Raw genomic sequence first — 16993 nt, 5'->3', positions numbered from 1 at the left:
GTGTCCAAGACCGGCGTGGTCGCCAGAGCTCCTGTGGAGCTAGGGGCTTTTCTTCCTCCACCGTTTGCCTCAGCAGAGGATAAACGGTTGCATTGTCTCTGCCCAGTGAGGGCCTTGACGCTCTACTGTCAGATGACGGTGGCTGGCCGTGTGTCGCCTCAGCTTTTCGTCTCCTACGGCCGGGGCCGTAGGACGGCGGTGGCTAAACCGACCCTGTCCAGATGGATCGTGGAAGAGATTCGGTTGGCATATGGGAGTAGTGGCACTGCTGTCCGGGTGGGACTGAGAGCTCATTCTACTCGGAGTGTGTCTGCATCGTGGGCCCATTACAAAGGGATGTCGTTGCAGGACATATGCTCGGCAGACAACTGGTCGTCTCCCTTAACATTTGTGTCAAGGGGGACGTTAACCATAGCGTGCTCAATTTTCATCCGATTTTCAAACGGTTTGGTGTGTTGTAAACACCAAAGATGTAGTTATGATACTACATACTCATAATTATAATCATGTTTTTTTTTTTAAATAACATTAAGTATGCAGTATCATAACTACATCTTTGGTGTTTACAACACACCAAACCGTTTGAAAATCGGATGAAAATTGAGCACGCTATGGTTATTTCAAAGTACATGCACCATAGACATAATGTTATGAATGACCGTCGCAAGATGGCCGCCATGTGGCAACGTCGTACTACATTGGCCAGCAGCGCGGGTGAGTCATCTAGCCTTTATATATATCTATGATTCCTCGTACCAGGTTGGGCGCCCATAGCTGAATGGTTAGAGTGCCCGCCTGGGAAGCCGCTTGTCCCAGGTGCAAAGTGTCCTACGGTAAGACACATGCCTACACCCTAACTACTAATTACACCCTAACTGCTCCCCCCTCCGCACTCCTCTGTGGAGAGCATTCAGCTGGGCGAATCTGAAAACTGAAGTTCCGGACGAAAAAAAGATCAAAAACAAGAAGGTTAATTACTAAAGGTGACAGAACCTTTCAGTTTGTAGCTCCCAGACTCTGGAATGCCCTTCCACAGGTCTTGAGAGCTTCAGGCACTGGACATTTTTAACAACAACATTCTTACCAAATGAAAAAAAAAGAAAAAAGATTAAGCCGAAAACTGAAGTTCCAGACGAAACAATGTAAAAAAAAACAGGTTAACTCATTCAGTGCCTGACTTATTTCTGGCAGTTTGGCCAGAGTGCCAGAGCCAAAATTCATTGTAAAAAAAAAAAGGTGCTTAGGAGCCGAGATACAGCCTTTATCAGTAAGAAGTTAAAGAAGAAGTGAATGGGGCAGAACATTTTCAAATCATCATATCCCCCCCTGAGAGGTCTTGAGAGCTTCAGGCACTGGACATTTTTAACAACAACATTCTTACCAAATGAAAAAAAAAGAAAAAAGGTTAAGCCGAAAACTGAAGTTCCAGACGAAACAATGTCAAAAAACAGGTTAACTCATTCAGTGGCTGACTTATTTCTGGCAGTTTGGCCAGAGTGCCAGAGCCAAAATTCATTGTTAAAAAAAAAAAAGGTGCTTAGGAGCCGAGATACAGCCTTTTTCAGTAAGAAGTTAAAGAAGAAGTGAATGGGGCAGAACATTTTCAAATCATCATATCCCCCCCCCCCTGGACGTCTTAGACGTCCAGTAGCACTGAATCAGTAATGGCTAAAGGTGACAGAACCTTTCAGTCTCTGTTGCCTTTCCCACACTCCAGTTAAGTGTTTAACAGTTTTCTGTGTTCTGTTAAATAAATTCATGTATTTGGGCGAAACTCATGCCTCAGTCTCATTTATCTAATCTGTGTTTTTGAGCACCCCAACAAACATTACAAATGTATTTTCCTTGATATAACCTCTTCAAGGTGGTATTATCAGACATCATAATTCTGAGAGTAAATTCCTTGCCACACTAGGTTACACACTACATAGCCTATGTAAAGCACTGAGTTCTCTGTGAGAAGCGCTATATACAAATAATATGTACATACTTACTACACCACATGTTCAAAAGAGTTGTTGAACATGTTTCACCAGGCAGGTCATGTCATTTGTTAAAAATGTCAACAGAGCCTGCAGTTCTCAAGACCTTTGGAAAGGCATTCCAGCCTTTAGTTATTAACATTTTTGACCTCTTTTCGTGAAATGGGGCTTAAGTGTCAAAGTGTCCCTGAGCAACACACTTAAAGGGATATTTCACTTTCAAAAAAACTTTTGGTGATTTTATCATCTACTCAAGCCTTTGTGAGCCCCCAGACAGTTTTTAAGTTGCTCGATTCAGTATTTAGATATGTGATATTCATTTTATCAGACACGCCCCCTTCCTATACAAACCCATTGTAACTTCAAACTCCATTTTTAACATGTTAGATTCATCAAAAACACCCGTCCTTGGTTCTGGTGACTCATACCGCCCCCCTAATACGCGAGGGGGCCGTGTTTTTTCAATTACTTTTTTCATTTATTTTTAATATTTTTTGGGGAAAAAAATAAAAATAAAATACAATTAAAAAATAGAATAAAATAGATGAAAAAATATCTCGGAAAAACACGGCCCCCTCACGCATTAGGAGGGCAGGGTGAGTCACCAGAACCAAGGACGGGTGTTTTCGATGAATCTAACATGGTTAAAATGGAGTTTGAAGTTACAATGGGTTTGTATAGAAGGGGGCGTGTCTGATCAAATTAATATCACATATCTAAATACTGAATCGAGCAACTTAAAAACTGTCTGGGGGCTCACAAAGGCTTGAGTACATGATAAAATCACCAAAAGTTTTTTTGAAAGTGAAATATCCCTTTAACCCATAACTGACCATACAGTACAATATTGCATTACAAAGTATACGATGGTGTCACTCGCGCCAATCTATCTACAAACTGATTGATTGAATACTTTATTTAGACATTTGCAGAAAAAAGCACATGAAAGTACAGTTTAAATACAAGCTAAATAGGATTGAAAAGCCCTTGAAAGCCTAATGACTTGTTTCAAATAGGGTCCCCATGTACTCAATTCATAGTGAAAGTTAACTCACAATGCATGCATTTGTGACAGCCTTTTTAGCTTTTAGCTAGATCTGCATTTCAACATTGTAGCCTACCACAGCAATTCATGATCATACACTTCTTTACATAACCTTAGTGAGTATACGTTATCTTTTCTCTAACTTAGGCTACTTATCTGAATGTTGGCATTGATCTACACAAGATTTCATGAAAAAACCTAATTTGTATCATACGCAAGCCAATTCCCAGAGGTCTCGCCATTGTGGTTGAAACTTTCTCTCCCTGATCGTATCATAGGCTATACTGCCTCTCACTTTCCCTCAAATCTTCCGCAGACTTTCTCTGATACCTGTTTTTTCATAAGTATCATAAGTATGGTAATGTAACACCTGACAAACATTACAACCACAATGCTATGTGGATTATGTCCATGCCCCACCATTGCCAACAAAGAAATACAGATAAAGCAACATTGTGCCATAAACTGTTAGTCCGTCATAGTCAATTCATCATAGTCAGTTGTCAAATATCAACTTTGTCAAAGGCAACCTCTTTTCATACATTTTGTACTTTATTGTTGCATGAAAGTATCTTGATACATCAGAATACATAATCAAACTAGTGGTGACATTCTTTTTTGATAGACCTATTCATAGTCACCACCACATATCAAAGAATTATAATTTTTTGTACTTTTGTATTTTTTTTGTACCCGGTCAACCAGGTATTACAATTGCTATTGTGCAATTGTGTGAACTATAATGTTTAACATATAACCCTTTAGAATGAAATCAAGTCATTTTGAGGCAGAAACAAGCTTTCAATCAACAGGTAGAAGCTGCAATTACTTTTTGGCAGGTGGAAAAAAATCATTGTTAATGAGTTATATTGGCCCTTTCAATGACTAAATTACACTGAGTGGACTATAATCCATGAACTATAACCCTCAGGAATGACAAATATAAATACTTCATGTGTTATATTAGCCCTTCAAAGTCTTTGTATGCCTTTTACCCCTTTTTCACCGCAATTTTGTTGTTATGCCGATTGCTTCCTCCCCACACACATTTTTGTGTTGTCACTGCTGTTGTATCCTACTGACTCACCTGCTAGTGAGGAGCCCCCACCAGCAGAACGTTTAGAGCCTTTGTCCTACAAGTGGTTCAACAAGTTATGCAAACCTCCCATTTCTGGTCAAATCATTTAAAAAATGTTTCTTGGCCTTCTTGGCACTCAAGATGTTGCTGAACAGACTTGTAAACTAGGTGGAATTCTCTGTACATCCCTTAACTGGTTGAACCACTTCAACCCCTAAATACTTCATCCACCGGTGTCCCCCAGGGGCCAATACTAGGCCCCCTCCTTTTTCCCCTCTACAACAAATCTCAACGTGTTACATTGTGACAATGGCCGCGTTTCCCAAACGAATTTCAGCTCCTGCGTAGCCTAGAAGCTGCGTAGGAGCCTCCACGCAGCTGCGCAGTAGAAACCCCGCTGCGCACTATCTTCGTTGGCAGCAGCTGTGTGTGCCCAACGTGCCATCTAAACTGGCTTCTGGAGACACCATCATCGTAGGTTCCGTTACGTCTGTGCTAAAACTACATTCGTGAGACAGCATGGACGTAAAGGACTCCTGGACGAAGCCTACGTAAAGCCAACGTAAACTATGTAGTGCTGTCCTACTACACACATAGAGGTATAATATAACACTACACAGCAGTTTAAACACCCTTTGCGAATATATACATTATATCTATATATCTAAAGACCTTTATCTAAATTACCTTTATATTTATTGGACACTTACACTTTTTTAGGTACATTCTGTAATTTATTAAAATTTATTTTAAGGTGACATTTCAATGCTCTTAAATGAACACAGGCAACAATGGCTGCCGTTCAAAAATGTTCAGAGGATAGAGGGGGCGTCTCCCTGCATGATTGACAGCTTTTAGCACCAATGGGGGAATTTACTTTAGGAAAGTTTAGGAATATAAATATATCTATATATATATCTATATATATCTATATCTATATCTACTAGACCATACCCGGTCGACGCATCCGTGGGGGGATATGCGCACATGATCTGGCAACCCGGGAGGCAACATTCTTTCACACATAAACGCTAATAAGAAGCTGAGATTTGATGAAATTGAAAAACGGGCTTCACAGTTAAGTTCAGATGGTAATGGTCAATGTGTGTGTGCAAAATCAGAGCAATTGCTCCAGCCACTGAGGAGAACCGGGTAGCTTCACCTACTCACTCACCACTACAGACAGAGGTTACTAGAATTATAGTAGGATATATATATATATAACTGCTGCGCTGGTTCTATGTGTAGCCCCCACAGTCAAATTAGCCAGAGGTCGCGTGCAATAGTGCAATAGACCTGACTATTAGGCAGGTTTATTGGCGTGACTGGTAACACGTCGGACTGGTGAGTGGGAGCTTCGGGTTCGATCCCAGAATGTCCCATTTCCAAAGTCTACTATGCATAAAATCTTTTGAAAATAGCAGATCTACAAGCTTGTTGACGCGTTGTGAGCTTGTAGATCTGCTATTTTCAAAAGATGTTTTAACCATTCATAAACATGGCGAGCGCAACAGCTGTCACTTTGTGAGAGGAACGGGCTCTACTGTATTCTAGGGGTTACCAAACGTTTTAGCTTGTTTAACCTACTCTGCCCCGATCAAATCCTCGACCTCGCGGGCTGAGTGTTCCGCCTCGCTGGTGCCGACTGTTCTCACCAAGCTGGCCGAGTGTTCCGGAACATTCGGCCCACTGGTACCGAGCGTTCCCTGGATAAAATGGGGCAGAGTAATTCAAGTTATATTCATTCTTATAAAATGCATGTACTGTATATCAATGAGAAAATCTAGACTTCCATTGTATGTGTTAGAATTCTGTTTGCGTGAACATACTGCCAATAAACTGATTGTTGTAACTCTGTGAAGTAGGCTACTGTAGAGGTCCACCTGATTTGGTGCTATTTAGCAATGATTCTTATGCAATCTTAGCAATGAGCCTTACATAAAATTAAAAAAAATAATTTACACTACCTTTAATAAACATGATATAAACACAAATTATGAAAAGAATAAACACATACAAACACACACATACATATTCAGTTAATTGCTAGAGACACACTGTACAGAATAATCAATTCTTACTAATAGAGCTGAATGCAGATACAAAGTCGAGTTAAGTACCACAATACTAGGTGACACCTACTGAATTAAAACAAAACAACTCCAACTTCTACCTGAACTTTAAGTTTATTGTCTCATCACAAGTGTAAAAGTTACAGTTGCAGTTACAACTAGTCATAATAATAGAGATAGAAACACATGAAATGTCAAATGACAGGACAAATAAGAATTATGTTTGAGTATTCATAGTAATTTATACATTACATAAAGTGATAAAGCCTGTAACTGCCTGTGTCTCTATAAGAATGTTACAGGGCTCAGCACTCATTCAACAGGGCATAGTAACATAATAAGTTGGAGTGGCTTATTGTGAAGATTGAGAGTGTGTGTCTATCCCCTTTTCAAAGCGCTACACCCCTTTGAGATGAATAGCTGAGGTGGAGGGCAACACCTAGGTTACATCAGGTCCCAGTACTTAACGCACAACTTAGTTAGCCAAGTCATACTACTGTACTTGTTGACGGTGTTGACGGTGCCTGGGATCAAACCCAGAACCTTGCAGTACAGGAGAGTAGCCCGATATATTATAACTCTATGGAGTGGCCCTACTCTACCGACTGAGCTATACCTGGACACATAACATAATAACAACATAATTAATACAACCTGTAGGTTTTAGTGATTACACAAAATTAGATACACCACAAAGATGTATTTTTAATAACCCTAACCACTTTTGATATATTTTATTTATTTTTGCTTTAATATATTTTGTGTTACATGTAGCGCAATCTACAGGATAAGTCCCAACAACATTTTGGTGCTTGTACCTATATAAGTCAGTGACAAATAAAACCTCTTGAATATTGAATCAATTCATCCCATTTATTTAGTGACCCTCATTTAAAAACATATATTTTTACCATTGGCTCAGTCTCCATGCTTAATAGCAGGTGGGAAGATATTCCAAGCGTCAGGTCCAGGAATAAGACTCTCCCAGTCAGGCTGTAGTGGAGGACTGTTTAAAGCCATCAGACAACCCAACCAGTAGCATTCAGCAGCCAGATCTCTGAATGTCATTGTAGGGACCCTCTCTTGGTATTTCAGGAATGCAACCTTTATGAGACAATATGGACAATCTGCGCAATCTCCTGTCTTTAATTCATTGTTCAGATTGGCTGCCATTCTTCATAAGGTTAAAAAAGAAAAGATTTTCATGTTGTATAACAACCTTTTCATTTGTAGTTAATTTCGTATATTATTCCTCTTTTATTCTGAATAATTTTACTTACCTGTTTTTGAATAAGTCAAATTCTTTTTCACGTTCTTTCAGTGCAGTTCTGAGGGAGGAAAAGTCTTTATGTGGAAATGCTTAACTCCTTGATCAATAATTTCATGAATGATTGTATTGTTTAGTTTTTTTGTGTTCAAGGTGATCTAATAGCACTTTTAATTCAGAAAATAATTAGACAGCAATTAAAATAGATGACAGCAATTAACTGAACTGTATTCAGCATATGATTATTTAATTGTAAGGGTGTAAAGTCATTGTCACATCTTGAATTCATAGTACACTTATTTATGTTGCTTAAACGAACATATTTGGAAGAATATTTACCTTGCCTCATTTAGTTTCTCCTTGTAATGCTGGTCCATCTCATCCATACTGTATTACAAACATATTGGTAATCATTATAAAACACTTAAGACCAGAAATAAACATTTTTAATAATTAGTACCAGATAGTTATTTGTCTTGATTCATTTTCTCTGCATATTAATGTTAACAAAATATATAAAAATATACTGTATATGTAAACTGTTTATAAAAATAAATGCAGATTTTGAGCTCACCTTTGTTTATATTATTCACACATGCCACAGCTTAATTTGATAAGTGCATAACAGAGATAAAGAATTCAGTTAATATGGTAAGTATATATAAAAGAAATGTGCCTTTTTGTATTGTAGATCTTACACGTCTGACAAATATGGTAACCAATATCATGGGTGACTGAACATAGACCAAATATAGAAGAATAAACAGCAGCTACCTTCCTGGTTTGTCTTGGGTATGTTGTTCTTTCGGATAATCACTGTGTTAAAAGCATGAATCAGTTTGCATTATTGAATAATTTAAATTGTCAGTCCCACTCCCATAAATCACATGCTTCCTCACATCATGCATTTGCAGATTTGAGTCAAAATCTTGCTAAGACCATTTGGTGGTGTGTGTGTGTAGTCGGACGCAGACATGAAAGGGAGCGAGGCGGGCTTATTGATTGATTAATTGAATACTTTATTTAGAAAAGCCATGGAAACAGTACAGGGAAGTACAATTCACAATACAAGGTCCTCTAAAATGGATCGCTCATAAAAGCACAATGGCTTATTTAAAATGAGATCCCCACACACTCAAATCATGATGGCATTTAAGAAAACAGACATACCTTTGGTCCATACGTTGTTTGGTTGTATTCCGGTTGTTCATGTTGTAAAATCGGGGCGTTTCGATAATATTTAAGGGCGTGTTATTTAAATGACGTTCGGTTTCAGCCTTCACATTTATCAAAGAACAGACCAAATGTAAGCTAGGATTGGCTGTATAGGATCGCTTGATAAATCTCACTTAGACGTGGGTGTAAGATGATTCCTGGTATGTACCCTCACAAAGAACATGCAGTAATCCTGGTCTCTATACTGCCTCCCCCTGGTCAGCCGGGGCACCTGATGGAGGGTAAAGGAACTGGTTGGAATAACGTGTTCCTTCCACGTGCTACGTCCAACCGGGGAAACTCCCCCCTGTCATGTGATAAGAAGCGGCCTGCTCACTCCTCATGCATTGAAGGAAGCATGAGCTCAATTCGGGGATCTCCCCAGGCTGGCAGCGGGAGAGTAGCGCCCAGGATTACAGCTTAGGCAATTGGCACTGGGTGAAAAAATAAAATAAATATTTTTAATCAGTGCTAAATAGCTTTATATTCCGTTAATCATTGCCATCATAGCATGTTTATTTCAGTAGCAGGGTTCTCCCAGTATTTCCACCTTAAAACACATTATAACTCAGTAAAACAAATACAAGAAAACAAGAAGCGGTCCTCGGAAACAAATCGGGGCGAGCGTGTTTTGGGGGAGAGCCTTCTGGTTACCTTCAGGTGGTGTACTTCAGTTTATTAGATTTACAAAACTATTTCCTAGGGCGCAATCCGCTAGGTGGCGTTGTTGGCTACCCTAATTTATACCACCCTGCTACATAAACATATCCCCCGTATTGGAAACCAGAAGAAAGCTAGTCCAAGCCAACAAAACTGAAATGAAACCAGTTTTTACAGCATGAGCACCCTGTGGTATGTCACTAAGCCCCACCCTTTGGTAGGCCTATTTATACAGTGTACATTGGTGCAGGTGACAGACCAGCTTTAAGTGTCGACACAAATCAGATCTGGGCAAAACAAGACAAGAGAAGACATGAGCTGTAGTTGGGTAAGCACTGAAAATGGTAACTTTGATTCATGTTTCTTTTATGGATGAGGTGATAACATATTTGAAAGACAATTTGCTCGAAAAAGAACAAAAAAAATCACAGTGCCGTGCATGACTAGGAAATAAAAGTAAAATGTAGACTAAAAACAACATGATACCCAAAGATTTTTCAAGGAAAGAAGAGATGTATCCACTCACAAAGTGTTGAATGCAGTAGCCTCTTGTTTGAATAGAAATACGATGTTTTAACTGTTTAACTGTTTAACTGTTTAACTCCTTTTATTACCATGTAAGCATTGTGTTCTTGTATTTGGTCAGACTGTATAAGGTTTGGATACATATATATATATAAATGTATTTATGTATACATTACATAGGCAGCCTATTCTCCGGAAGCCAACTCAGGGCAAAACCAGGAAGGGCAAGAAGCGCACAACCCACAGTACGTATATGCACTGCGACACGACATCTTAGCAAACAACACTGGAGAGCTCAAGACCCAGATGTTAGAGAGGAGAGTGTTGGTTAGACTGCACTCTCGCATTGCAAACCTAACATTTTTGCATACTGTACTCTTAGTCTTAAGCAAGATTATTATGACTCAAATCTGCAATTTGTTTTGAAAGCAAGATTACTTGCATACTAGATGAAATGTTAGACTATGAGAAAGCAATTAAGATAAATTATGGGAGTGGGACTGCCAATTTAGATATTTTAATAATGCAGACTGATTCATGCTTTGAATATAGAATGTATTGGAAGGAACAAAATACCTGAGACAAGTGTAATCCGGCAGGGAGTACATTCTTCTATATTTACTGTTCAGAGCCTCTACCCATAATATTGGTTACCACATTTTTCACACTTAAGATGCGCAATATAGACTGCCACATTTATTTTAAATAAACTTGCCATATTAACTGAATTTTTTATCTCTGTTATACACAAATTAAGCGCTGACTCGTGTGAACACAATGTGGGAAAAGTTGAAAAACGGTGAGCACAAAATCTGCATTTATTAACTCCTATATATTTGTATATATATTTTTTTTAAATTAATCTACAGAATCAAGTATCCCATGAGCCAAATATCTTCCTGGTAGCCTATCAATTATTAGAAATAATTATTTCTGTTTTATAATGATTGGCAATAGTTATAGTTTAATGATTTTAAATAGACTTACCATATTAACTGAATTATTTATCTCTGTTATACACTTATTAAATTAAGCAGTGGCAGGTGTGAACCGAATGTGCGAGAACATGAAAAACGGTGAGCGCAAAATCTGCATTTATTAACTCATATATTTATATATATATATATTTTACATGAATCTACGGAGAATAGATATATTCTATTATATATATCTTCCTGGTAGCCTATCAATTATTAGAAATAATTATTTCTGGTCTGAAGTGTTTTATAATGATTGCCAATATGTTTGTAATACAGTATGGACACCATGGACACACTTTACATGGAGCAACTAAACAAGGCAAGGTAAATATTCTTCCAAATATGTTTGTATAAGCAACATAATTAAGTACACTATGAATTCAAGATGTGAAAATAACTTTACACCCTTACAATAAAATAATCATATGCTGAATACAGTTCAGTTAATTGCTGTGATCCATTTTAATTGCACAAAAGACAAAAAATATATATAATACAATAATTCATGAAATTGTTGATCAAGGAGTTAAGCATTTTCACACAAAGACTTTTCCTCCCTCAGAACTGCACGTGAAAAAGAATTCAAAAACAGGTAAGTGAAATTATTCAGAATAAAAGAGGACTAATATACCAAAGCAACTACAAACAAAAAGGTTGTTATACAACATGAACATATTTTATTTTTTAACCTTATGAAGAATGGCAGCCAATCTGAACAATGAATTAGAGACAGGAGATTGTGAGAGCATGGACAGTCCTGTTAGCAATGCACGACTGACAGCCATGTAGGAACAACTACACTTCATCAAGTGGCCTAAAATCAGGGGTGATTTGAAAACAAAGAACACATTTATTTTAAATAGACTTATCATATTAACTGAATTCCTTATCTCTGTTATACACTTATCAAATTAAATGAACCGAATGTGCGAGAAGATGAAAAAAAACGGTGAGCGCAAAATCTGCATTTATTAACTCATATATTTATATATATATATATATATATATATATATATATATATATATATATATATATATATATATATATACATGAATCTACAGAGAAGATGAATCAAGTATCCCATGAGCCAAATATCTTCCTGGTAGCCTATCAATTATTAGAAATAATTATTTCTGGTCTGAAGTGTTTTATAATGATTGCCAATATATTTGTAATACAGTATGGAGAACATGGGCACACTTTACAAGGAGCAACTAACCGAGGCACGGTAAATATTTTTCCAAATATGTTCCTACAGTATAAGCAACATAATTAAGTACACTATGAATTCAATATGTGAAAATAACTTCACACCCTTACAATAAAATAATCATAATGCTGAATACAGTTCAGTTAATTGCTGTCATCTATTTTAATTGATTTTGATTTATTTTCTGAATTAAAAATGCTATCAGATCACCTTGAAGACAAAAGACCCCAAAATGTATAATACAATAATTAATGAAATTGTTGATCAAGGAGTTAAGCATTTTCACGCAAAGACTTTTCCTCCCTCAGAACTGCACTGCAAAAAATTGACTCATGCAACAAAAACAGGTAAGCGAAACCATTCAGAATAAAAGAGGATTAATGTACAAAAGCAACTACAAACAAAAAGGTTGTTATACAACATGAACATCTTTTATTTTTTAACCTTATGAAGAATGGCAGCCAATCTGTTATAGAACATGAACAATGAATTAAAGACAGGAGATTGTGAGAGCATGGACAGTCCTGTTAGCAAGACACAACTGACAGCCATGTATGAACAACTAAACTTCATCAAGTGGCCACAAATCAAGAGTGATTTGAAAACAAAGAACACATTTCTTTTAAATAGACTTAATAACTGAATTTTTTATCTCTCAATTAATTAATTAAGCGTTGACTGGTGTGAACAGAAAATGAAAGAAGTTGGAAAATGGTGAGCACAAAAATGTATTAACTCATATATATTTGTTTTATATATGTATATGTATATTTATTTTGCAAGAATCTACAGAGAAGATGAATCAAGTATCTCATGAGCCAAATATCTTCCTGGTAGCCTATCAATTATTAGAAATAATTATGTCTGGTCTGTTTCATAGTGTTTTATAATGATTGCCAATATATTTGTAATACAGTATGGACAAAATGGGCACACTTTACATGGAGCAACTAAACAAGGCACGGTAAATATTCTTCCAAATATGTTTGTATAAGCAACATAATTAAGTACACTATGAATTCAAGATGTGAAAATAACTTTACACCCTTACAATAAAATAATCATATGCTGAATACAGTTCAGTTAATTGCTGTGATCCAGGAGTTAAGCATTTTCACACAAAGACTTTTCCTCCCTCAGACCTGCACTGAAAGAACGTGACAATGAATTTGACTCATTCAAAAACCGGTAAGTGAAATTATTCAGAATAATAGAGGATTAATATACAAAAGCAACTACAAACAAAAAGGTTGTTATACAACATGAACATCTTTTATTTTTTAACCTTATGAAGAATGGCAGCCAATCTGAACAATGAATTAAAGACAGGAGATTGTGAGAGCATTAGCAATACACGACTGACAGCCATGTATGAACATGAACTAAAATCAGGGGTGATTTGAAAACAAAGAACACATTATTTTAAATAGACTTACCATATTAACTGAATTCTTTATCTCTGTTATACACTTATTAAATTAAGCTGTGGCAGTTGTGAACAGAATGGGCAACAACATCAAAAATGGTGAGCACAAAATCTGCATTTATTAACTTTTCTTTACATTAATCTACAGAGAAGATGAATCAAGTATCCCATGAGCCAAATATATTCCTGGTAGCCTCAGAAATAATTATTTCTGGTCTTAACTGTTTTATAATGATTACCGATGTGTTTGTTATACAGTATGAATGAGATGTACCAACATTACGAGGGGAAACTATCCAAGGCAAAGTAAATATTCTTCCATATATGTTCGTATAAGCAACATAAATATATTTACTTATTTACATCTTTGACTTCAAATGTGAAAATAACTTTACACCCTTACAATTAAATAACCATATGCTGAATACAGTTCAGTTAATTGCTGCCATCTATTTTATTTGATGTCTAATTATTTTCTGAATTAAAAAATGCTTGAACACAAAATAAATTACAATACTAATAATTCATGAAATAATTTATCAAGGAGTTCAGCATTTTCACACAAAGACTTTTCCTCCCTCAGAACTGAACTGGAAGAACATAAAAAAGAATTTGGCTCATTCAAAAACAGGTAAGTGGAATTATTCTGAATAAAAGAGGACTAATATACGAAAGCAACTACAAACAAAAAGGTTGTTATACAACATGAAAATCTTTTCTTTTTTAACCTTATGAAGAATGGGAACCAATCTGAACAATGAATTAGAGACAGGAGATTGCGAGAGCATGGACAGTCCTGTTAGCGAGACACGACTGACAGCCATGTATGAACAATTCTTGGCCATCAAGTGGCCAAGAATCAAGGCTGCTTTGAAAACAAAGAAGGAAGACAGAAAGCTGGCATATGACTATATTTGGGTATGTATGTGATGACTGAAAGTTGTGCTGTTACTGATTTATGTTCTGCAGTCTCCTTATTCAATTCTCAGCTTAATTTACTAAATCCATGCATCCTCTAACACCCAATGCTTTTGTGCCCATTTAGGGAATGTTTGAGGCTTCAAGGAAGGATATGGATGAAAAAAAGAAGCAATTAGAGGGAATGTTTACCCTCCACAATCACAGCCTGTCACCATCACCTGATGATGTACAGTATGATGACATGATTACAAAAAAATACCACATTTAATCTTATACTTGTGCAGTTTTGTTAATTTTCTACCTTTCTTATACAGGTAACAATGTACCAAAAACGGTCTGTCAAAAATCTACAAATGGCTGTATACCACAGCCGCAAAGAAGAGGTTGTTAAGGTATGGTTGCTGTACATGAAAGTTCAGTACAAAATGATAGCATGCTGTACATGAAACTTAGGTATAGAGGCTATTCAGGACTAGAGAGAAAACTGTAACGTGCTTGTGTTAGGGTGGGTTGTGGTTTTATGGATCACTGATTAAAATTAATCGTAGTTTTCAATTGTCCATATTGTCTCATAAAGGTTCAGTTCCAAGAGAGAGACCGTACAGACCCTCAAGAGACTTACCGCCATCTGGCTGCTGAATGCTACTGGTTGGGCTGTTTGATGGCTTTAAACAATCCTCCACTTCAGCCTGACTGGGAGAGTCTTGAAGGTCGACGTGAAGCTTGCAATATCTTCCCACCTATTAAGTCTACTTCCAGCACAGAGGCAGAGTCAATGGATGAGCTATGAGTTAAAAATGTCTGGTTTTAACTGACAGTTACTAAATGAATGGGATGAATTGTGGAATTGTATTGATAAATCGTTGTGGTGTATCTCATTTTGTATAATCACTAAAAGCTACAGGTTGTAATTAATTGTGTTGCTATTATGCTGTTATGTGTCTGGGTAGCTCAGTTGGTAGAGCAATCACCTATGAAGGTGGTTCGATCCCAGGCACCGTCAATTCAGAGTAGCATGGGACTATAGGATGGAAATTACACAGGCTTTATCACTTTAAGTATTACTATGAATACTCTCCATTTCTATCTTTTACTTGTACAAGAGACTCTCATATTCTGCATTTTCATTTCTTTCTTAACATAAGCTTGTATGCAAAAAATATAAGTATTGCCTAATATTTTAAGTATTTTAAGTTATTAGTAATGATCCGTTTCTTCTCTGTAGATGCTTTTATAATGTTAATTTTGCATGATATATATTTTCTTTCCTGTCTGGGATGGTTTGTGTATTTGGTTTTATAAAACCATTATGCTGTTGTAAAAAAAATAAGTATTTTAAAATGTGATTGTTTCTTTTTGTAATGATTTAGTTTCTCAGATTCTTTAAAATCTTGTCCACTACTTTACACTTGTGATGAGAGAATAAACATAAAATTCAGGTAGAAGTTGAAGTTGTTTTGGTTTTAATTCATTAGTTGTCACCTAGTATTGTGGTACTTATTTAACTTGCCTTTGTACATTTTTATCTGCACACATACGCACGCACGCACGCACACACGCACACACGCACGCACACAATGGACAAGGACTGACAGATACAGAGATCTCCATATATGGGCATAGCAGTCAGATCGGCGGTGCGACGTACTGTAGGTGCGAGGGGGCGCGTAGCGGCCCGAACCTCCAGTAACTGGATGTTTATTAAAGGTAGTGTAAGAGATATATTTTGGTATGTTATTTATTTTTTAGATAGTCGTTTTTGTTTATTTTGTTTTGTTTGTTCAGTAACAGTCAGGTCTTTCCTTCTATGCAGCTATTTTGTACACACAAAATAAAATTTCAGTTGGGTTGCCAAATTCATCCAATCAGGAGATAGTACCTATTGATCAGCTTCAATTTTAGGTGTCATCACTTCTGATTTTACTTGTTTTTGCTGTATCCTGTATGAGGTTTCTCTCCTGATTGGATGAAATTGGAATCCCAACCTGAAAATGTATTTTCTGCAGATAGGTAGACCCCTGCTACTAAAAATAAGTAAGTAAGTAAGTAAGTAAGTAAGTAAGTAAGTAGGTACAACAGTTGTTCTGGCAATGTCAAGGTTCAAGTTGTTCTTTATGTTGTGTACATGTACATGAGCATTTTCTTGTCTGCTGTTAGGCCACTAGCTGCACTGAATGTTATTGAAATGTATGGTTCAGTGCAGCGGCGGACATCACGTTTAAAAAAATAAATAAAATCGAAACATTTAAAAAAAAAAAAAAAGTTTGGGCCCCCGTTTTAGGATAATTACGGTAATGGCGCTCGCCACTGGTAATTACGGTAATCCTGGGCCCAGAAAGTGAAAAGATTGATTTATTGATGTACATTATTTAGTAAGACATGAGAACAGTACATGACAGTACATGGAAGTACAAATTCACAATACACGGTCTACTAAACTGGATAGCTCATTAAGCACTTAGCTTGTTTAAGATGAGATCCCCATGCACACAAATCATGATGACATATAAGAGACAGACAGATACACACTACTATACAGAATGTCATACAATCAGTTTACAGGTTACTGGTATGAAGAGTGAAAAATATGTACAAAAGAAGAAAGAGAGAG

The sequence above is a fragment of the Gymnoscopelus microlampas genome, assembly GCF_963454915.1.
Source record: "Gymnoscopelus microlampas genome assembly, chromosome: 22".
NCBI lineage: Eukaryota > Metazoa > Chordata > Actinopteri > Myctophiformes > Myctophidae > Gymnoscopelus > Gymnoscopelus microlampas.
This window is presented reverse-complemented; position numbering follows the sequence as displayed.